The 23,753-nt window shown below is 48.7% G+C and overlaps 1 protein-coding gene across 3 annotated transcripts in view; it reads left to right on the top strand.

Moving 5' to 3' along the window:
• The window catches only part of efcab11 (EF-hand calcium binding domain 11), a 145,784-nt gene that overhangs the window by 121,021 nt on the left and 1,010 nt on the right, over nucleotides 1-23,753 (top strand). The window lies entirely within an intron of this gene.

The raw sequence follows: 23,753 nt of genomic DNA, 5'->3' as shown, positions 1-23,753 counted from the left end.
GTTTGACAGTTGTGCTGTCGGTGTTCTGCAGCATTGAGGTGCTGTAAACACAAGCACTGCAGAGAGGTGTACGGCTGCACCCAGGCTCTCCCAAGACACGAGGGAGTCACAGCACGCAAGGAGGTTTCCTTCCCATGGGTGGAAGAGACCTCCCCAGGGCACCAATGCAGCCTGGTTGCACATTGCAAAGGAGGACCTGGCTGCAATGGCGGAAACCTTTCAATGATCTCAGTAAATCGCAAAACGTTACTGCAAAGCCACACTCAGCCTCATCCTGCTGTGCTACTCGTCACATCCCCATCACTCTGCCTTCCCTACCCTACCCCTACCACACCCTTCCTCACATCAACTTACCTTGCACCTCCACCCAGCCCCCGCTATCTACATCATCACTTCCCCATCTCACGAGCCACCCCTCACACTCACCCTCATTCTTATGCAATCATACCAAGGGTAGGCACTTGGGTGTCTGATGCAATGTTCATGTAAAGTTTCTGTTAACACGGTGTCAAACACTGAAATCTTTATTTTCAACACTCTGTGTTCTTGGACAGATTCGTGTGCACCTTTGGAAGTGGCTTAGTGAGTTGTCGTGAATGGTGAGACATAATGGTACCTCCCCTGCAATGGTGATGAGTGTGAAAGGAATGGCTTGGCCACTGAGGGATGCTTTATGGTGTTGGTGTTGGTGTGGGGTGGTGGCATCATGTGGCAGCCAGGGTGTACCGCGTCAAGTGAAGTAAATCTGGCCATGATGAGGCCATCCCTGACGTCCCGGGCAGCAATGTGGTCGGGTTTTGATGCCCTGTGTCCTGTGCAACATCAGTTGATTGCGAAGAAGGTTGGTGTTGTTGTGGGTGCTGCTGGTGTGCCTGGTGATGCTGGTGTTGGGGCTGATCGTGGTCAGATTCTGAGGGCCAAGGTGACCGAGTGTAAATGGTTCCCATCCTGATGGAGCAGATACCAGTTGAAGGTGAGATGATGGAAGCGATCTGTCAAAGGTGAAAGATGTTGCTGCAACAAACTGAGCCTGGCTGGAGAGTTTGCTGCAAAGACTTGCAGCCTGCATAAAGCACCATCTGTCTTCCAAGGGGAGAAACCACAGAGTCTCTGGGTTTGGAAAGTGTGCAGGTGTAAATTGTGAGGTTTATACAAGTTTTAACCAATCATCTGCCTCAAATGGCCACTCAACCTCCGCCTCAGATGAACAGACGGGGTCCAGGAGCAACGTGAAATCAATGGGCGGCCCGATAAACTTAAAAGGTGAGTAAAATATCACTGTACGGGGCTTCTAAACAGGCCAATAATTGTCTCAACTGCCTCCCCTGCCGTTGCATGTCGGGTCAGCTCAGCACTGACAGACTCGACATTTGGGAAAGGCGTGTAGTGGCAGGTTGACAGCGGGGTCCCGACCCACTGTCAAAAAATGTTTTCCCCACTTGACCCGCCACCAAACACGCCCGCTGACCCCCCGAAAAATCTCCCCCTCATGTCGCTGACATTTGATGGAAGGGGGCGGGGGATCTTGTGCATGGCACACAGTTACATGAAGCCGTGGGTTTGATGCCTGAAGAACTATCTTACCAAGAAATCAGATGGCCTTGATGGATAAAAGCAGAATTACAGAGCACGGTGCTTTTGACCATGTGCTGAAGTCCTTGCAGTAACACTTGAACCCACAACCTTCTGATTCAGAGGCTAGAGTGGGTGCATCAGTGTTTGTGTGTATGTATGTGTATACGTATGTATATGTGTGTGTATGTATGTGTGTGTGTGCGCGTCTGTATGCGTGTGTGTACACGTGTGTGTGTGTGTATACATGTGTGTGTATATAGTTCGCATGCCAAACACGAGACTCCCAAAGCAAGCGCTCTACTCGGAAATCCCTCACGGCAAACGAGCCAAAGGTGGGCAGTGGAAATGTAACAAGGACACTCTCAAAGCCTCCCAGATAAAGTGCAACATCCCCACCGACATCTGGGAGTCCCTGGCCAAAGACCACCCTAAGTGGAGGAAGTGTATCCGGGAGGGCGCTGAGCACCTCGAGTTTCATCGCCGAGAGCATGCAGAAATCAAGCGCAGGCAGCGGAAGGAGCGTGCGGCAAACCTGTTCCACCCACCCCTTCCCTCAACCACTGTCTGTCCCACCTGTGACAGGGACTGTAATTCCCGTATTGGATTATTGAGCCACCTAAGGGCTCATTTTTAGAGTGGAAGCAAGTCTTCCTCGATCCCGAGGGACTGCCTATGATGATGATGATTTATAGAGCGCCTTTAATGTCGTAAACTGTCCCAAGGTGTTTCACAGGAATGTTATCAGAGAGAAATTGGCACCAAGCCACATAGGGAGATATTAGGGCAGCTTGGTCAAAGAGGTAGGCTTTCGGGAATATCTTAAAGGCGGAGAGGTGGAGAGACAGAGATTTAAGGAGGAAATTCCAGAGCTTAGTTCCCAGGCAGCTGAAAGCACGGCCACCAATGGTGGGGTGATGAAAAGCACTGATGCACAAGAGGCCAGAGCTGGAGGAACGTGGAGTTGTTGCAGGGTTGTCGGGCTGGAGGTGGTTACAGAGATGGGGAGGGGTGGGCGAGGCCATGGGGGGGGGACATTTGAACACGCGGATGAGAATTTTAAATTAAGAATCACATTCAGTATCGATCTTCTTCAGAGATTGCACAAAATCACGCAACCTGTTTCTGTTGCTTCCGAGCTGCACATGCACCGCACGCCACTGATCCGAAGTATTCATCGGTAAACAGCACAGGCAGGCATCAGAGTTTGATACAGCCCCCAAACCCCGCCTCCCCCCAGCCCCTCCCCTCCCCCCCTATCCTCCAGATGGTCCCACAGTTTAATGGGTTCCATTTCTCAGGTCGGTCAGGAAGAAGCAAGGGAGTGATTAAAATCTCTGTGCAGAGCGGTCTGAAATCCCCACGTGGCTGCCTTCTGTCTGCCATAGTAACAGCCTCTTTCACACACGCTGTACAGCGTTTCTGTGGTTCTGTCATTATCCGCTCTTTGGTAGAAGGGAGATTAAGCAGTCTGCCCTCTGTGCGTGAGTATTGTGTGAACATTACCATCCTCGGGACGGTTTTAATTGAGCAGGGTAGCGATATAAAATGCTCGCTTATAATTTGGACACCACTTTAATTTGAAGAGTTTGGATGACAGAAAATAATTTTTATTTCCTCCCTTTATTTCTCCCTTCCCTTTTCGCTCCCACCCCTTTTCGCTGAAAGGTGCGGACAGGCGCTGGGGCGCGATTCCGTGGCCGCAGGCCACTGAGCCAAGTGGTCATTCCTCACGCGCACCGCGACAGCCCGTGTAATCGTGGCGAGAATCACGGCCAGCCCTAAACCTGCTCTCACCCGGCATCAGGGCCTTCTAACTGACACTCCAGTGCAATGCTGAGGGAGCGCTGCACTGTCTGAGGTGCCGTCTTTCAGATGAGACAATAAAGAGGCCCCGTCTGCCCCGTCAGCTGGACGTAAAAGATTCCGTGGCCACTATTTCGAAGAAGAGCAGGGGAGTTATCCCCGGTGTCCTGGCCAATATTTATCCCTCAATCAACATAAAAAAACAGATTATCTGCTCATCGTCACATGTGGGAGCTTGCTGTGCGCAATTTGGCTGCCACGTTTCCCACATTACAGCAGTGACTACACGCCAAAAAAGTACTTCATCGGCAGTAAAGCACTTTGAGACATCTGGTGGTCATGAAAGGCGCTATATAATCCACGTTCGGACCAGGGTCAAGCAGGACTGCGCCAACACTCTTCTCGATCTTCCTTGCTGCAATGCTCCATCGCACGCTCAACAAGCTCCCTGAACCATTGAACCAATATGAACCTGTTCAACCTTCGCCGTCTCCAGGCTAGATCCAAGGTCGGTCCATCTTCTGTTGTCGAGCGCCAGTACGCGAACGACGCTTGCGTCTGCGCATACTCAGAGGCCGAACTCCAAGCTGTCATCATCTTCACCAAGGCATACGAAAGCATGGGCCTTACACTAAACATCCGTAAGACAAAGGTCCTCCACCAACCTGACCCCGCCACACAGCACTGCCCCCCGATCATCAAAATCCACGGCGCGTCCTTGGACAACGTGGACCATTTTCCATACCTCGGGAGTCTACTATCAGCAAGGGCAGACATCGATGACAAGGTCCAACAATGCCTCCAATGTGCCTGTGCAGCCTGAGGAAGAGAGAGTGTTTGAAGACCAGGACCTCAAATCTGGCACCAAGCTTATGGTCTACAGGGCAGTAGTGATACCCACCCTCCTATATGGATGGCTCAGAGACGTGGACCATATACAGCAGATATCTCAAAGCGCTGGAGCAGTACCACCAGCGCTGTCTCCGCAAGATCCTGCAAATCCACTGGGAGGATAGACACACCAACGTCAGTGTTCTCACTCAGGCCAACATCCCCAGCATCGAAGCATTGACCACACTCGAACAGCTCCGTTGGGCGGGCCACATCGTCCACATGCCCGACACAAGACTCCCAAAGCAAGTGCTCTACTCGGAGCTCCAACACGGCAAGCGAGCCCCAGGTGGGCAGAGGAATCACCTCAAGGACACCCTCAAAGCCTCCCTGATAAAGTGCAACATCCCAACTGACATCTGGGAGACCCTGGCCCAAGACCGCTCTAGGTGGAGGAAGAGCATCCGGGAGGGCGCTGAGCACCACGAGTCTCGTCGCCGAGAGCATGCAGAAAACAAGTGCAGGCGGCGGAAGGAGCGTGCAGCAAACCAGACTCCCCACCCACCCTTTCCTTCAACCAGTGTCTGTCCCACCTGTGACAGAGACTGTAATTCTCGTATTGGACTGTTCAATCACCTGAGAACTCACTTTTAGAGTGGAAGCAAGTCTTCCTCAACTCCGAGGGACTGCCTATGCTGATGATGACGATAATGAAATGCTTTCTAACTGAGTCGCCACATATAAAGAAAGAACTTGCATTTATATAGCGCCTTCCCTGACCTCAGAACGTCCCAACTGAAGTTGTAATGCGGCAAGATCCCACAAACAAATACGTTGATAATGACCAAGTAATCTGCTTTGTTTTAGTGATGTTGGTTGAGGGATGATTATTGTCTAGGACACCTCCAACAATGCAGCGCTCCCTTAGTAATGCACTGGAGGGTGAGCCTGTATTATTGTTGGCCAGGACACCGGGGAGAACGCCCCTGCTCTTTGCCGAAATAATGCCATGGGATCTTTTATGTCCACCCGAGTGAGCAGGTGGGGCCTCGGTTTAACGTCTCACTGCCGACAGTGCCGAGTTCCCCCCAGCACGGCACTGGGAGCGTCAGCCGAGAATTTGTGCTCAAGTCTCTGGAGTGGGACCACAAACCCACGACCTGCTGACTCCGAGGCGAGAGAGTGGTGACCCACTGAGCCATGGCTAACACTCTAAAACCGACTCGGAACAGGGACCCGAGTTGTGCCTTTTTCTTTCAGAAATTTACAGCACGGAAGGAGGCCATTTCAGCCCATCGTGTCTGCGCCAGCCAGCAAACAGCTATCCAGCCTTATCCCACTTTCCAGCTCTTGGTCCGTAGCCCTGTAGGTTACGGCACTTCAAGTGCACATCCAAGTACTTTCTAAATGTGATGAGGGTTTCTGCCTCTACCCTTTCAGGCAGTGAGTTCCAGACCCCCACCGCCCTCTGGGTGAAGAAATTTCCCATCAAATCCCCTCTAAACCTTCTATCAATTGCTTTAAATCTATGCTCCCTGGTTGTTGACTCCCTGCTAGGGGAAATAGGTCCTTCCTATCCACTCTACCCATCATCATCATCATAGGCAGTCCCTTAGTGACAGAACAGTCCAATACAGGAATTACAGTGTCTGTTACAGCTGGGACAGAGAGTGGTTGAAGGAAAGAGGTGGGTGGGGAGCCTGGTTTGCCGCACGCTCCTTCCGCTTCCTGCGCTTGATTTCTGCGTGCTCTCGGCGACAAGACTCGGGGTGCTCAGCGCCCTCCCGGATGCACTTCCTCCACTTTGGGCGGTCTTGGGCCAGGGACTCCCAGGTGTCAGTGGGGATATTGCACTTTATCAGGGAGGCTTTGAGGGTGTCCTTGAAACGTTTCCTCTGCCCACCTTGGGCTCGCCTGCCGTGTAGGGGAGTTCTGAGTAGAGCGCTTGCTTTGGGAGTCTTGTGTCAGGCATGCGGACAATGTTACCCCTCATAATTGTATACACCTCAATAAGGTCTCCCCTCAGCCTCTTCTGTTCCAAAGAAAAGAACCCCAGCCTATCCAGTCTTTCCTCACAGCTAAAATGCTCCAGTCCAGTTTTCTCCTCCCCCTCCTTAGCCCAGGGCTGCTGAGGCCAAGTCTAACGCTACCCACCCTGGCTGGGAACAGTTACTTCAGCACAGAGCCCGGCTCCGTCCCGGGTCAGTATAACCACAACAGCCCGGTGTATTTTGCCATCGGCCCGGCTGCAGACAACCATTGTCAAAGAAGCATTTTTATCTTCAGCAATCCTCCCGCAACTGAGGCTCATTAACAAAACTGTCAGGAGTGTGGCTGTCGGCCATTCCCGATGAACATGCTGGTGGTTAAGTGGATGCTCAACGTGTGCCAGGTCTGATAAAGATAAAGCTGCAGAGACTGAAAGTGATCTGGATACGATTGGATGGATTTGCTTCTTGTAATTAGCTTTTGATTCATTTTGCTGTAGAATCGCAAGTTTTTTGCCATGAATCCTGGAGGTGGGGCGGGGTGGGAGGGTTCGAGTGTCCACTTAGGGATATTAATGGGCGGAAAATCATCATCGTCACAGGCAGTCCCTCGAAACGAGGATGACTTGCTTCGCGCCGAAAATGGATGAGTTCACAGGTGTTTGAATTATATTCCAGGTCCCGAACTACATGTTAAAGAGTGGAAGATGCCTGTGCGTGGATTTTTTTAACGTGTGGTGGCCGTTGCACACCAGCCACGCCACGGGCTTGACAGAGCGAGGTCTTGGTCCAGTGGCAAGGATTAACCAAGACGACTGGAGACCTGCTCTGCTGCACGGACCTAGTGCGCACACATATCGCAGTGTGGGCTGGTCCGTGCTGCCCCTGGGCCCTCGCCTCTTCTGGGCCCCGAACTCGCGCCTCTCCTGGGCCCCGATCACATCGCACTACGAACTCTTGTCGCTCCTTCGCCCCGATCTCGCCGCTCCTGCTGTACGTGCCCGCACTGCAGTCAGCCGTCGCCCTCTTGCAGCAGCACGCGCTGCTCCCTGCAGTGGCATGCCGCCGCACGCTGCTCCCTCTAACAGCCCCGGCCTGCTGATGGTCTTGCAGGCCGGGACCATGCTGATTTCTGGGCCGGGCTGCCTCACATTGCTCCCTCCAATGGCCCCGGCCTGCTGATGGTCTTGCAGGCCGGGACCATGCTGATTTCTGGGCCGGGCTGCCTCACATTGCTCCCTCCAATGGCCCCGGCCCGCTGATGGTCTTGCAGGCCGGGATCATGCTGATTTCTGGGCCGGGCTGCCTCACATTGCTCCCTCTAACAGCCCCGGCCTGCTGATGGTCTTGCAGGCCGGGACCATGCTGATTTCTGGGCCGGGCTGCCTCACATTGCTCCCTCCAATGGCCCCGGCCTGCTGATGGTCTTGCAGGCCGGAACCATGCTGATTTCTGGGCTGGGCTGCCTCACATTGCTCCCTCCAATAGCCCCGGCCTGCTGATGGTCTTGCAGGCCGGGACCATGCTGATTTCTGGGCCGGGCTGCCTCACATTGCTCCCTCCAATAGCCCCGGCCTGCTGATGGTCTTGCAGGCCGGGACCATGCTGATTTCTGGGCTGGGCTGCCTCACATTGCTCCCTCCAATGGCCCCAGCCTGCTGATGGTCTTGCAGGCCGGGACCATGCTGATTTCTGGGCCGGGCTGCCTCACATTGCTCCCTCCAATGGCCCCGGCCTGCTGATGGTCTTGCAGGCCGGGACCATGCTGATTTCTGGGCCGGGCTGCCTCACATTGCTCCCTCCAATAGCCCCGGCCTGCTGATGGTCTTGCAGGCCAGGACCATGCTGATTTCTGGGCCGGGCTGCCTCACATTGCTCCCTCCAATAGCCCCGGCCTGCTGATGGTCTTGCGGGCGGAAAATCAAGCAGGCCGCGAATTGCAGACACCGACCTTGGTGCTCAAATTCCAGACAACGTATCGGTGATGTTCCTGGATCAGTAACCCAGAGACTTGGACTAATAATTAGTTCAAATCCCACCAGGCCAGTTAGGGGATTTGAATTTCGTTTGAAAAAATCTGGAGAGTTGGAGCTGGTGTCAGTCGGAAGTGACTGTGAATGCTGTTGGATTGTCATTTAAAAACCGAAGTGCTTTGCTGATATCCTTCGGGGAAGGAAATCTGCTGTCCTTACCCAGTCCTGTCTATATGTGACTTCAGTCCCCGCACCAATGTCGTTGACTCTTAACTGCCCTCTGAAGTACCAGCAAGGATTATCACCAGCTTGTCAAAGCAACTAGGGATGGGCAATAAATGCTGGCCTTGACAGCAACACATGTCCTTGTGCATGAAACACACCAGTTAGTATGCAGGTACAGCAAGTAATCAGGAAGGCAAATGGAATGTTGGCCTTTATTGCAAGGGGGATAGAGTATAAAAGCAGAGAAGTCCTGCTACAACTGTACAGGGTATTGGTGAGGCCACACCTGGAGTATTGTGTACAGTTTTGGTCTCCATATTTAAGGAAGGATATACTTGCATTGGAGGCTGTTCAGAGAAGGTTCACTAGATTGATTCCGGAGATGAGGGGGTTGACTTGTGCAGATAGGTTGAGTAGGTTGGGCCAATACTCATTGGAGTTCAGAAGAATGAGAAGAATGATCTTATCAAAACATATAAGATAATGAGAGGGCTTGACAAGGTGGATGCAGAGAGGATATTTCCACTCATAGGGGAAATTAAAACTAGAGGGCATAATCTCAGAATAAGGGGCCGCCCATTTAAAATTGAGATGAGGAGGAATTTCTTTTCTCAGAGGGTTGTAAATCTGTGGAATTCTCTGCGCCAGAGAGCTGTGGAGGCTGTGTCATTGAATATATTTAAGGCGAAGATAGACAGATTTTTGAGCGATAAGGGAGTGAAGGGTTATGGGGAGCGGGCAGGGAAATGGAGCTGAGTGGAAGATGCCTGTGCGTGGATTTTTTTTAACGTGTGGTGACCATTGCACATCAGCCACCTCACGGGCTTGACCGAGCTAGGTCTTCATCCAGTGGCAAGGGTTAACCAGACGACTGGAGACCTGCTCTGCTGCGCACACATATCGCAATGTGGGCAGGCCCATGCTGCCCCTGGGTCCTCGGCTCTTCTGGGCCCCGTACCCTCATTTGCCGCTTCTCCGCCACGATCTCTCGCCGCACCACCGCCACAAAACACTCGCCGCACCTCTGCCACAACCTTCCCGCTCCTGTGCTGTACCTGGGCCCCGCCGATGTTCCTGCCCACACTTCAAATAGTGACCTGGGTCCTGATGATGTCACCCACCTCGAAGCCGTCGCTTACCTGGACCAACTCACGCTGGAAGTGGTAGTGGTATGCCGCTCCAGCTCTTATACTTCCCGACCTGCAAGCCCTGGAGCATCGTGGGCCCCCGACTTGCAAAAGACCATCTCTGCAGGTCGGGAAGTATAAGTACAAATACACAACATCCACTGGTTCCCCCTCAGCCATCCTACGAGTTACATCTTCAAAAAACTAACAGATTTATCAAACACGATTTCCCTTTTATAAAACCATGTTGACTCTGCCTGCCTGATTATATTACGATTGTGGGACCTTGTCAAAAGCCTTTTGAAAGTCCAAATACACCACTTCCACTGGTTCTCCCTTGTCCATTCTACTAGTTACATCCTCAAAAGATTCTGGAAGATTTGTCAAGCATGATTTCCCTTTCAAAGATCCATACTGACTTGGACCGATCGTGTCACTGCTTTCCAAACGCGCTGCTACTACATCTTTAATAATTGATTCCAACATTTTCCCCACTATTGATGTCAGGCTAACCGGTCTATAATTACCCGTTTTCTCTCTCCTTCCATTTTTTAAAAATGGGGTTACATTAGCTACCCTCCAATCCATAGGAACTGTTCCAGAGTCTATAGAATGTTGGAAAATGACCACCAATGCATCCATTATTTCTAGGGCCACTTCCTTAAGTACCATGGGATGCAGTCCATTAAGCCCTGGTGATTTATCGACCTTCAATCCCATCAATTTCCCTAACACAATTTCCTGACTAATAAGGATTTCCTTCAGTTCCTCCTTCTCGCTAGACCCTGCTAGTATTTCCGGAAGGTTATTTGTGTCTTCCTTCATGAAGACCGAACCAAAGTATTTGTTCAATTGGTCTGCCATTTCTTTGTTCCCCATTATAAATTCACCTGATTCTGACTGCAAGGGACCTACGTTTGTCTTCACTAATCTTTTTCTCGTCACATATCTATAGAAGCTTTTGCAGTCAGTTTTTATGTTCCCTGCAAGCTTACTCTCATACTCTATTTTTCCCCTCCTAATTAAACTCTTTGTCCTCCTCTGCTGAATTCTAAATTTCTCCCAGTCCTCAGGTTTGCTGCTTTATCTGGCCAATTTATATGCCTCTTCCTTGGATTTAACACTATCCTTAATTTCCTTTGTTAGCCATGGTTGAGCCACCTTCCCCGTTTTATTTTTACTCCAGACAGCGATGTACAATTGTTGAAGTTCATCCATGTGATCTTTAAATGTCTGCCATTGTCTATCAACCATCAACTCTTTAAGTATCATTCGCCAGTCTATTCTAGCCAATTCACGTCTCATACCATCAAAGTTACCTTTCTTTAAGTATAGGATCCTAGTCTCTGAATTAACTGTGTCACTCTCCAGCTTAATAAAAAATTCTACCATATTATGGTCACACTTCCCCAAGGGGTCTCGTACAACAAGATTGCTAATTAGTCCTCTCTCATTACACAACACCCAGTCTAGGATGGCCAGCTCTCTAGCTGGTTCCTCGACATATTAGTCTAGAAAACCATCCCTTTTCCACTCCAGGAAATCCTCCTCCACCGTATTGCTACCAGTTTGGTTAGCCCAATCTATATGTAGATTAAAGTCACCCATGATAACTGCTGTACCTTTATTGCATGCATCCTTAATTTCCTGTTTAATGCCATCCCCAACCTCATTACTACTGTTTGGTGGTCTGTACACAACTCCCACTAGCGTTTTCTGCCTTTTGGTGTTCCGCAGCTCTACCAATACAGATTCCACATCATCCAAGCTAATGTCCTTCCTTACTATTGCGTTAATCTCCTCTTTAACCAGCAACGCTACCCCACCTCCTTTTCCTTTCTGTCTATCCTTCTGAATATTGACTACCCCTGGATGTTGAGTTCCCAGCCTTGGTCACCCTGGAGCCATGTCTCCTTAATCCCAGTTACATCATATCCGTTAACAGCTGTCTGCGCAGTTAATTCATGCACCATATTACGAATGCTCCTCGTATTGAGACACAGAGCCTTCCTGTTTGTTTTTTTGACGCTCTTTGTCCTTTTAGAATTATGTTGTAATGTGGCCCCTTTTTGATTTTTGCCTTTGATTTCTCTGCCCTCCACTTTTCCTTATCTCCTTTCTACCTTTTGCTTCTGCCCCCAATTTACTTCCCTCTGTCTCCCTGCATAGATTCCCATCCCCCTGCCACATTAGTTTAAACCCTCCCCAACAGCACTAGCAAACACTCCCCCTAGGACATCGGTTCCAGTCCTGCCCAACTGCAGACCGTCCGGTTTGTACTGGTCCCACCTCCCCCAGAACCGATTCCAATGTCCCAGGAATTTGAATCCCTCCCTCTTGCACCATTCCTCAAGCCACATATTCATCTGAGCTATCCTGCGATTCCTACTCTGACTAGCACGTGGCATTGGTAGCAATCCTGAGATTACTGCCTTTGAGGTCCTACTTTTTAATTTAACTCCTAGCTCCCTAAATTCAGCCTGTAAGACCTCATCCCATTTTTTACCTATATCGTTGGTACCTATATGCACCACGACAGCTGGCTGTTCACCCTCCCCCTCCAGAATGCCCTGCAGCCGCTCCATGACATTCTTGACCCTTGCACCAGGGAGGCAACATACCATCCTGGAGTCTCGAATGCGGCCACAGAAACGCAGAAACTCATGGAAACATACATAGAAACATAGAAAATAGGTGCAGGAGTAGGCCATTCGGCCCTTCTAGCCTGCACCACCATTCAATATGATCATGGCTGATCATGCATTTCAGTACCCCATTCCTGTTTTCTCTCCATATCCCTTGATCCCTTTAGCTGTGAGGGCCACATCTAACTCCCTTTCGAATATATCTAACGAACTGGCCCCAACAACTTTCTGCGGTAGAGAATTCTAAATGCCCACAACTCTCTAAGTGAAGAAGTTTCTCCTCATCTCAGTCCTAAATGGCTTACCCCTTATCCTTAGACTGTGATCCTGTTTCTGGACTTCCCCAACATCAGGAACATTCTTCCTGCATCTAACCTGTCCAATCCTGTCAGAATTTTATGTTTCTATGAGATCCCCTCTCATTCTCCTAAATTCCATTGAATACAAGCATAGTCGATCTAGTCTTAGAAACATAGAAACATAGAAAATAGGTGCAGGAGCAGGCCATTCAGCCCTTCTAGCCTGCACCGCCATTCAATGAGTTCATGGCTGAACATGAAACTTCAGTACCCCCTTCCTGCTTTCTCGCCATAACCCTTGATCCCCCGAGTAGTAAGGACTTCATCTAACTCCCTTTTGAATATATTTAGTGAATTGGCCTCAACTACTTTCTGTGGTAGAGAATTCCACAGGTTCACCACTCTCTGGGTGAAGAAGTTTCTCCTCATCTCGGTCCTAAATGGCTTACCCCTTATCCTCAGACTGTGACCCCTGGTTCTGGACTTCCCCAACATTGGGAACATTCTTTCTGCATCTAACCTGTCTAAACCCGTCAGAATTTTAAACGTTTCTATGAGGTCCCCTCTCATTCTTCTGAACTCCAGTGAATACAAGCCCAGTTGATCCAATCTTTCTTGATCGGTCAGTCCCGCCATCCCGGGAATCAGTCTGGTGAACCTTCGCTGCACTCCCTCAATAGCAAGAATGTCCTTCCTCAAGTTAGGAGACCAAAACTGTACACAATACTCCAGGTGTGGCCTCACCAAGGCCCTGTACAACTGTAGCAACACCTCCCTGCCCCTGTATTCAAATCCCCTCGCTATGAAGGCCAACATGCCATTTGCTTTCTTAACCGCCTGCTGTACCTGCATGCTAACCTTCAATGACTGATGTACCATGACACCCAGGTCTCGTTGCACCTTCCCTTTTCCTAATCTGTCACCATTCAGATAATAGTCTGTCTCTCTGTTTTTACCACCAAAGTGGATAACCTCACATTTATCCACATTATACTTCATCTGCCATGCATTTGCCCACTCACCTAACCTATCCAAGTCACTCTGCAGCCTAATAGCATCCTCCTCGCAGCTCACACTGCCACCCAACTTAGTATCATCCGCAAATTTGGAGATACTGCATTTAATCCCCTCGTCTAAATCATTAATGTACAATGTAAACAGCTGGGGCCCCAGCACAGAACCTTGCGGCACTCCACTAGTCACTGCCTGCCATTCTGAAAAGTACCCGTTTACTCCTACTCTTTGCTTCCTGTCTGACAACCAGTTCTCAATCTACGTCAGCACACTACCCCCAATCCCATGTGCTTTAACTTTGCACATTAATCTCTTGTGTGGGACCTTGTCGAAAGCCTTCTGAAAGTCCAAATATACCACATCAACTGGTTCTCCTTTGTCCACTTTACTGGAAACATCCTCAAAAAATTCCAGAAGATTTGTCAAGCATGATTTCCCTTTCACAAATCCATGCTGACTTGGACCTATCATGTCACCATTTTCCAGATGCACTGCTATGACATCCTTAATAATTGATTCCATCATTTTACCCACTACTGAGGTCAGGCTGACCGGTCTATAATTCCCTGTTTTCTCTCTCCCTCCTTTTTTAAAAAGTGGGGTTACATTGGCTACCCTCCACTCCATAGGAACTGATCCAGAGTCAATGGAATGTTGGAAAATGACTGTCAATGCATCCGCTATTTCCAAGGCCACCTCCTTAAGTACTCTGGGATGCAGTCCATCAGGCCCTGGGGATTTATCGGCCTTCAATCCCATCAATTTCCCCAACACAATTTCCCGACTAATAAAGATTTCCCTCAGTTCCCCCTCCTTACTAGACCCTCTGACCCCTTTTATATCCGGAAGGTTGTTTGTATCCTCCTTAGTGAATACCGAACCAAAGTACTTGTTCAATTGGTCTGCCATTTCTTTGTTCCCCGTTATGACTTCCCCTGATTCTGACTGCAGGGGACCTACGTTTGTCTTCACCAACCTTTTTCTCTTTACATACCTATAGAAACTTTTGCAATCCGCCTTAATGTTCCCTACAAGCTTCTTCTCGTACTCCATTTTCCCTGCCCTAATCAAACCCTTTGTCCTCCTCTGCTGAGTTCTAAATTTCTCCCAGTCCCCAGGTTCGCTGCTATTTCTGGCCAATTTGTATGCCACTTCCTTGGCTTTAATACTATCCCTGATTTCCCTAGACAGCCACGGTTGAGCCACCTTCCCTTTTTTATTTTTACGCCAGACAGGAATGTACAATTGTTGTAATTCATCCATGCGGTCTCTAAATGTCTGCCATTGCCCATCCACAGTCAACCTCCTAAGTATCATTCGCCAATCTATCCTAGCCAATTCACGCCTCATACCTTCAAAGTTACCCTTCTTTAAGTTCTGGACCATGGTCTCTGAAATTACTGTTTCATTCTCCATCCTAATGCAGAATTCCACCATATTATGGTCACTCTTCCCCAAGGGGCCTCGCACAATGAGATTGCTAATTAATCCTCTCTCATTACACAACACCCAGTCTAAGATGGCCTCCCCCCTAGTTGGTTCCTCAACATATTGGTCTAGAAAACCATCCCTTATGCACTCCAGGAAATCCTCCTCCACCGTATTGCTTCCAGTTTGGCTAGCCCAATCTATGTGCATATTAAAGTCACCCATTATAACTGCTACACCTTTATTGCATGCACCCCTAATTTCCTGTTTGATGCCCTCTCCAACATCCCTATTACTGTTTGGATGTCTGTACACAACTCCTACTAACGTTTTTTGCCCTTTGGTGTTCTGCAGCTCTACCCATATAGATTCCACATCATCCAAGCTAATGTCTTTCTTAACTATTGCATTAATCTCCTCTTTAACCAGCAATGCTACCCCACCTCCTTTTCCTTTTATTCTATCCTTCCTGAATGTTGAATACCCCTGAATGTTGAGTTCCCAGCCCTGATCATCCTGGAGCCACGTCTCCGTAATCCAATCACATCATATTTGTTAACATCTATTTGCACAATTAATTCATCCACCTTATTGCGGATACTCCTTGCATTAAGACACAAAGCCTTCAGGCTTGTTTTATTAACACCCTTTGTCCTTTTAGAATTTTGCTGTACAGTGGCCCTTTTTGTTCTTTGCCTTGGGTTTCTCTGCCCTCCACTTTTCCTCATCTCCTTTCTGTCTTTTGCTTTTGTCTCCTTTTTGTTTCCCTCTGTCTCCCTGCATTGGTTCCCATCCCCCTGCCATATTAGTTTAAATCCTCCCCAACAGCACTAGCAAACACTCCCCCTAGGACATTGGTTCCGGTCCTGCCCAGGTGCAGACCGTCCGGTTTGTACTGGTCCCACCTCCCCCAGAACTGGTCCCAATGCCCCAGGAATTTGAATCCCTCCCTGCTGCACCACTGCTCAAGCCACGTATTCATCTGCGCTATCCTGCGATTCCTACTCTGACTATCACGTGGCACTGGTAGCAATCCCGAGATTACTACTTTTGAGGTCCTACTTTTTAATTTAGCTCCTAGCTCCTTAAATTCGTTTCGTAGGACCTCATCCCTCTTTTTACCTATGTCGTTGGTACCAATGTGCACCACGACAACTGGCTGTTCTCCCTCCCATTTCAGAATGTCCTGCACCCGATGTCAATCCTGTCATCCCAGGAGTCAGTCTGGTGACCCTTCGCTGCACTCCCTCAATAGCAAGAATGTCCTTCCTCAGATTAGGAGACCAAAACTGTACACAATATTCAAGGTGTGGCCTTACCAAGGCCCTGTACAACTGTAGTTCCCCTTTCAATAGAATCCCCTACCACTATAGCTCTCCTACTCTTTTTCCTGCCCTCCTGTGCAGCAGAGCCACCCCTGATGCCATGAACTTGGCTGCTGCTGCCTTCCCCTGATGAGCCATCTCCCCCAATAGTATCCAAGCGGTATATCTGTCTTGGAGGGAGATGATCGCTGGGAACTCCTGCAATACCTTCCTACTCCTGCTCTGCCTGATGGTCACCCATCCCCTTTCTGCCTTTGTAACCTTTACCTGCGGTGTGACCAACTCACCAAACGTTATTCTCGACATCCTCAACATCGCGGATGCTCCAGAGTGAATCCATGCGCAGCTCCAGTGCCGTCGTGCGGTCTGACAGGAGCTGCAGCTGGATACACTTCCCACACACATAGTAGTCAGGGACGCTGGAAGTGTTCCTGATTTCCCACATAGCACAGGAGGAGCATGACACGGGTCTGGGCTCTCCTGCATGACTTAACTCTTAAATTAACTTAATTTGGCAACAATGCCAAAGGTTTCTTACTGATAAGAAAAAGAAAAAAGATAAAGAAAAAAGAAAAACTACTCACCGAGTGTCTTCGTACCTCCCCGGATCACCAGGTAGGTGGGCATTTTATTTGCGGATCAGAGGCATTTCCTCGCGGGAAGCCTCTAACCGCAATTGCAGGACCTTAAAGTTTCTCCTATGTGGCTCAGTGTCAATTATTTTTGTCTTAGAACACTCCTGTGAAGCGCCTTGGGGCGTTTTACTACGGTGTGTGGCATTGGTGAGGCCACAGCTGGAGTATTGTGTACAGTTTTGGTCTCCTAACCTGAGGAAGGACATTCTTGCTATTGAGGGAGTGCAGTGAAGGTTCACCAGACTGATTCCCGGGATGGCGGGACTGACCTATCAAGAAAGACTGGATCAACTGGGCTTGTATTCACTGGAGTTCAGAAGAATGAGAGGGGACCTCATAGAAACATTTAAAATTCTGACGGGTTTGGACAGGTTAGATGCAGGAAGAATGTTCCCAATGTTGGGGAAGTCCAGAACCAGAGGTCACAGTCTAAGGATAAGGGGTAAGCCATTTAGGACCGAGATGCGGAGGAACTTCTTCACCCAGAGAGTGGTGAACCTGTGGAATTCTCTACCACAGAAAGTTGTTGAGGCCAATTCACTAAATATATTCAAAAAGGAGTTAGATGAGGTCCTTACTACTAGGGGGATCAAGGGGTATGGCGAGAAAGCAGGAATGGGGTACTGAAGTTGAATGTTCAGCCATGAACTCATTGAATGGCGGTGCAGGCTAGAAGGGCCGAATGGCCTACTCCTGCACCTATTTTCTATGTTTCTATATAAATATAAGTTATTGTTGTTCACAAACAATAGTGGTTCCTTGATTAGGGCCTCAGACATCCCCAGGAAACTTTGAGGCTGTGTTTGCACTTGGCTTTAGTTATTCACGACCCATCCAGTGAATGCAATGGCCTCTTTATAATCTTGACTGCCTCTTTATTGCAACTTTGAGTTTACCAAAACGGGTTGAGTATTTACACTGGCCAAGGGGGAAAACAAATCCCTACATGTCTGTTCAGTTAGCAGCTTTCCCGCCAAACAGCAAATGAAAACAAGTATTTTATTAGCCCCTTGGATAGTGGGTTATCTCTGCGTAAAAAGTTCAATTACCTGTTCTCAATGAGCCAAAATCCCACCATTCCTGTGAAATGCACTAAGTAGCTTATAAACCCTGATGCATACTGCACTTTGTTTCTCTCATGTCTTTCTCACTTCACCAGATTTTTCCCAGTGTTTCCACTTAGAATCATAGTATCATAGAAAATTACGACTCAGGAGGAGGCCATTTGGCCCATCGTGTCGGTCGACCAAGAGCTACCTAGCCTCATCCCACTTTCCAGCTCTTGGTCCGTAGCCCTGTCGGTTACGGCTCTTTAAGAGCACATCCAAGTACTTTTGAAATGTGGTGAGGGTTTCTGCCTCTACCACCCTTTCAGTCAGTGAGTTCCAAACCCCCACAACCCTCTGGGTGAAAACTCCTTTCCTCATCTCCCCTCTAATCCTTTCTACCAATTGCTTTAAATCTATGCCCCTGGTTACTGGCCCCTCTGCTAAGGGAAACAGGTCCTTCCGATCCACTCTATCTAGGCCCTTCATAATTTTATACACCTCAATTAAATCTCCCCTCAGCCTCCTATGTTCCAAAGAAAACAACCCAAGACTATCCAATCTGTCCTCATAGCTAAAATTTTCCAGTCCTGGCAACATCCTTGTAAATCTCCTCTGTACCCTCTCCAGTGCAATCACGTCTTTCCTGTAATGTGGTGACCAGAACTGTATGCAATACTCAAGCTGTGGCCTAACTAGTGTTGTATACAGTTATAAGAACTTAAGAAATAGGAGCAGGAGTAGGCCATATGTCCCCTCGAGCCTGCTCTGCCATTTAATACAATCTTGGCTGATCCAATCATGGACTCAGGTCCACTTCCCTGCCCGCTCCCCAGAACCCCTTATTCCTTTATCGGTTAAGAAACTGTCTATCTCTGTCTTAAATTTATTCAATGTCCCAGCTTCCACAGCTCTCTGAGGCAGCAAATTCCACAGATTTACAACCTTCTGAGAAAAGAAATTTCTCATCAATTTTAAATGGGCGGCCCCTTATTCTAAGATTATGTCCCTAGTTCTAGTCTCCCCCATCAATGGAAACATCTTCTCTGCATCCACCTTGTCAAGTCTCCTCATAATCTGATATGTTTCGATAAGATCAGCTTCATAAGATCACCTGCATAACTTCCCTGCTCTTATATTCTCTGCCTCGGCTAATAAAGGAAAGCATTACGTTTGCCTTTTTGACGACCTTATCGACCTGTCCTGCTACCTTTAAGCACACCAAGGTCCCTCTGTTCCTCCACACCTCTCAGTATCCTCCCATTTATTGTGTATTCCCTTGCCTTGTTGCCCCTCCCCAAATGCATTACCTCACACTTTTCCAGATTGAGTTCCATTTTCCACTTTTCTGCCTAACCAACCAGGATATCAAACAGAGAAGCCTCTTTTAGATTGCTCTAGCTACTAGTTCTATCCCGTATTTCCACAGGAACCTCCCTGAAATTCTCATCCTGAAATCCCTCCCTGGCCTCTCCCCCCTCCCTATCTCTCTAACCTCCTCCAATCCTACAACCCTCCAAGATCTCTTCGCTCTTCCAACTCTGGCCTCTTGCGTATCCCCGATTTTCATCGCTACACCACTGGTGGCCGTGCCTTCAGCTGCCTAGGCCCTAAGCTCTGGAATTCCCTCCCTAAACCTCTCCGCCTCTCTACCTCTCTCTCCTCCTTTAAGCCGCTCCTTAACACCTCCATCATTGACCCTCACCTGTCTTAGTATCTCCTTATTTGGCACCTGTCCTAATATCTCCTTATGTGGCTCAGTGTCAAACCTTGTCTGATAACGCTCCTGTGCAGCGTCTTGGGATGTTTTACTAGGTTAAAGGCGCTATATAGATGCAGGTTGTTGTTGGCCATGAGATTGGCATAATAACACCACTTTTGTCTTGGCCTTTAACTGCCAAAGAAGTTTATCAAGCAATAACAGAACAAACGAAGAATAGCACTACCATATTTCATCATCATCATAGGCGGCCCCTCGAAATGAGGATGACTTGCTTCCACGCCAAAAAGCGATGAGTTCACAAGTGTTTCAATGAAGGACCTAATATTCCAGATCCTAAACTACATGTTGAAGGGTGGAAGATACCTGTGCGTGGATGTTTTTAACGTGTGGTGGCCGTTGCACACCAGCCACCACACGGGCTTGACAGAGCTAGGCCTTGGTCCAGTGGCAAGGGTTAACCAAGACGACTGGAGACCAGCTCTGCTGCACGGACCTAGTGCGCACACATATCGCAGTGTGGGCTGGCCCGTGCTGCCCCTGGGCCCTCACCTCTTCTGGACCCCGAACTCACACCTCTCCTGGGCCCCGATCACATCTCTCTACGAACTCTTGCCGTTCCTTCGCCTCGACCTCGCCGCTCCTGCTGTACCTGCCCGCACTGCAATCAGCGACCTGGAATTGGGTGACGTCAAATCCAGCCGTCCTCTTTGTGGCCATCGCCCTCCTGCAGCAACACGCGCTGCTCCCTGCAGTGGCATGCCGTCACACGTTGCTCCCTCCAATGGCCCCGACCTGCTGATGGTCTTGCAGGCCGGGACCGTGCCGATTTCCAGGTCAGGCCGCCTCATGCTGCTCCCTCCCAATGTAGCCTTTCAATGGCGGGGCATTTTAGGTTCCCAGTGACAGCATCACACAGGCTAGATGCAGCGCAAAGGTCCCTCATCGTTACCCCAGCAACATACCTCGACTTGAACATCACAGCACCCACGTTGAATTTTTCCTCGTCCTGAAACAGCTGCTAGGTTTTGGATTTTTTTTTAAACTCCGGATATTTTTGGCTTCTGTGTTCCAGGCTACTTTAGCAGAAGGGCTTTCACTCCCTACATCCCAGGGAGCATTTTTACTCCTCTAGGTATCTCGGTCATTTCCTCGTGTGCCCAGGGAATGAACAGTTTATTCCAGCGGCTGGTTTATTCTGTGTGTAATCTCTGGCTTCACACGTGTAGTGTTTACTTACCCGTCATATTGTGCTGACCACCCGAGGAATTCGACTATCCCAGCACTAAGCTCTGGAATTCCCTCCTTAAACCTCTCCATCATCATTTCTTTCCTCCTTCCAAACCACCCCTTTTGATCACCTGCCCTAATTTCTCCTAATGTGTCATACTCCTGTGAAGCACCTTGGGACGTTTTACTACATTGAAGGCGCGATGTGATCATCATCACAGGCAGTCCCTCGGAATCGAGGAAGACTTATTTCCACTCTAAAAGTGAGTTCTCAGGTGACGTGAGCTCTCTTGCCACGAAGGCGGGCGGCAGATCCGCTACCGATCCTTCCTTAACCCCTCCCTGACGCAGTTGAAAATGAATCCCCCGCCAATTTCCTTTATAAATTGGGACACAGTATTCACGATGGAACAAAAGTTGACGGGAAGCGTTTGCAGATACAATATTTTCAATAAACTATAAGTAACAACAACTGCCATTTATATAGCGCCTTTAACCCCCCCCCAAGATGCTTCACAGGAGCCATTATCAAACAAAATTTGAAAAACATTCACATAAGGAGATATTAGGACAGGTGATGAAAAGCTTTGTCAAAGAGGATTACTTTACACACGGTTACATTGGCTATACAGCACAGAAACAGGCCATTCGGCCCAACCAGTCCATGTCGGTGTTTATGCTCCACTCGAGCCTCCTCCTGTCTTTCCTCATCTAACTCTGTCAGCATAACCCTCTATTCCCTTCTCCCTCATATGCTTGTCCAGCCTCCCCTAAATGTATCTATACTATACTATTCACTTCAACCACTCCCTGTCGTAGCGAGTTCCACATTCTCACCACTCTCTGGGCAACAAAGTTTCTTCTGAATTCCCTGGTGGATTTCTAGGTGACTATCTTATATTGATGGCCTCTAGTGTTGCTCTTCCCCACAAGTGGAAACATTCTCTCTGTATTCACTCTATCAAACCCTTTCATAGGGAGGTCTTAAGGAGCGTCTTAAAGGAGGAGGAGAGAGAAAGAGGAAGATCCTTCGCTAATTACCAAGCTCCAAATTCCCCCCACCCACCCCCTCAAGACTCTAAAATTGTAGCCTTCCTGATACGCGGCACAGAACTCCGCCATTTCTATTAATAAAGGTAGCCGTTTCACAGCGAAGGAACAGAGACGCAGTGCGCAATTATCCTTCCGATTTACTTTGAAATCAGCAGAATAGTAATTTTGCTGTCTGGGAGCCTGCTTGATGAAGGAAAGCGCCATTAAATACCAATCAGGCTCAGATTGTTTTGGCTCAGTGTACACCAGTCGGTCCCCAAACACACAAAAAAACATTCACTGATATGGGAATTTAATAGGTGTGTGCCACGAGAAAATTCTTTTATTAGCTCCTAATTTATCCCTGAGCAGTGGTATAATCGAGCTCGTTGAATGCAAGCCCGCTTTGGCTGCCTATACAGTTTCTACATGACAGGTTCCCACTGTCTAACGCTCCGTTTGTATTTGCCTTACACTTTTGTTAGTTGCCCATTTTATTTTTGGTCGCACCCCCTTTCCTTCCCGCCGACTCATACAAAGAAAATAAAGAAATGCCTTGCCTTGCCTGACCTGAGGACGTCCCAAAGCGCTTAACCGCCAGTAAAGTACTTTTTGAAGTCTTGTCGCTGTTGTCGTGTAGACTCCCATAAACAGCAACGTGATAATGACCAGATAATCTGTTTTTTTAGTGATGTTGGTTGAGGGATAAATATTAGCCCCAGGACACCGGGGATACTGAAATAGTGCCGTGTGATCTTTTACGTCCACCTGAGAGAGCAGACGGGGGGCCTCGGTTTAACGTCCCATCTGAAAGACGGCACCTCCGCCAGTGCGGGGCTCCCTCAGTACTGCACTAGGAGTGTCAGCCTAGATGATGTGCTCTAGGCTATGGAGAGGGGCTTCAAAAAAAAAAAGTACTTCATTGGGTGTAAAAGGCTTTGGGATGTCCTGAGGTTGTGAGAGATTCAGGTTCTGCCTTTCTTTATATCACACCATAACGGTGCATTTACAAGCTGGGCCACCCGGGCTCCTGATTTGAGACTTCCAGTTGACTCAAATCCAACAATGACATTAAGATAATGATCCCTGTGTCCACGGGAATAGGTTCGCTCTGTGCTTGAAAAGAGGAATTAAAATTAGCGAGGGATCTGCACTTTGCAGTCTTTCTGGAGTGTTGCCAGCTCTGTAATAGCAAATGGAGACCACTCAGATAGAACCTTGTGTCGTGCTCCCAGTTCTTATGACAGTCAAGTATCGATACAAGTTTAGTTTTATGCAGAAATATGGCGTGTTGTCTTTATCCCCGCCTGTGAGCATGATTGAATCCAAGCTCGAAGCCGACCCAAATAGAAGCCCCTGGCACGGAACGAGGAGGTCAGACTCAACACTTACTGCTTCCCGAACGTTGTCTTAATTATCCTCCCTGTTGCTATCAGATATTGCGCACATCTGCCAGTCCCTGGCCTGAAGGGCCAGAGGCAGCACAGAAGGAAGGGCCCCAATCTGCAGAGCGACAGCTTGAATACCTGGGCATCGACTGGCGGAGTTTGCACAAAATTAGAAATAAACACACTAACCGAATCACTTTAGATACTGCGGGATTAAAAAAAAACGCAGTTGTCATTTAATCAACATCATCATCATCATCATCATAGGCAGTCTCAGAATCAAGGAAGACTTGCTTCCACTCTTAAGATGAGTCCTTAGCTGGCTGAACAGTCCAATACGAGAATCACAGTCTCTGTCACAGGTGGGACAGATAGTCGTTGAGGGAAGGGGTGGGTGGGACTGGTTTGCCGCACGCTCTTTCCGTTGCCTGCACTTGATTTCTGCATGCTCTCGGCGATGAGACTCAAG

Source organism: Pristiophorus japonicus, chromosome 4 (assembly GCF_044704955.1).
Source record: "Pristiophorus japonicus isolate sPriJap1 chromosome 4, sPriJap1.hap1, whole genome shotgun sequence".
Taxonomy (NCBI): Eukaryota; Metazoa; Chordata; class Chondrichthyes; family Pristiophoridae; genus Pristiophorus; species Pristiophorus japonicus.
This window is presented reverse-complemented; position numbering and strand designations above follow the sequence as displayed.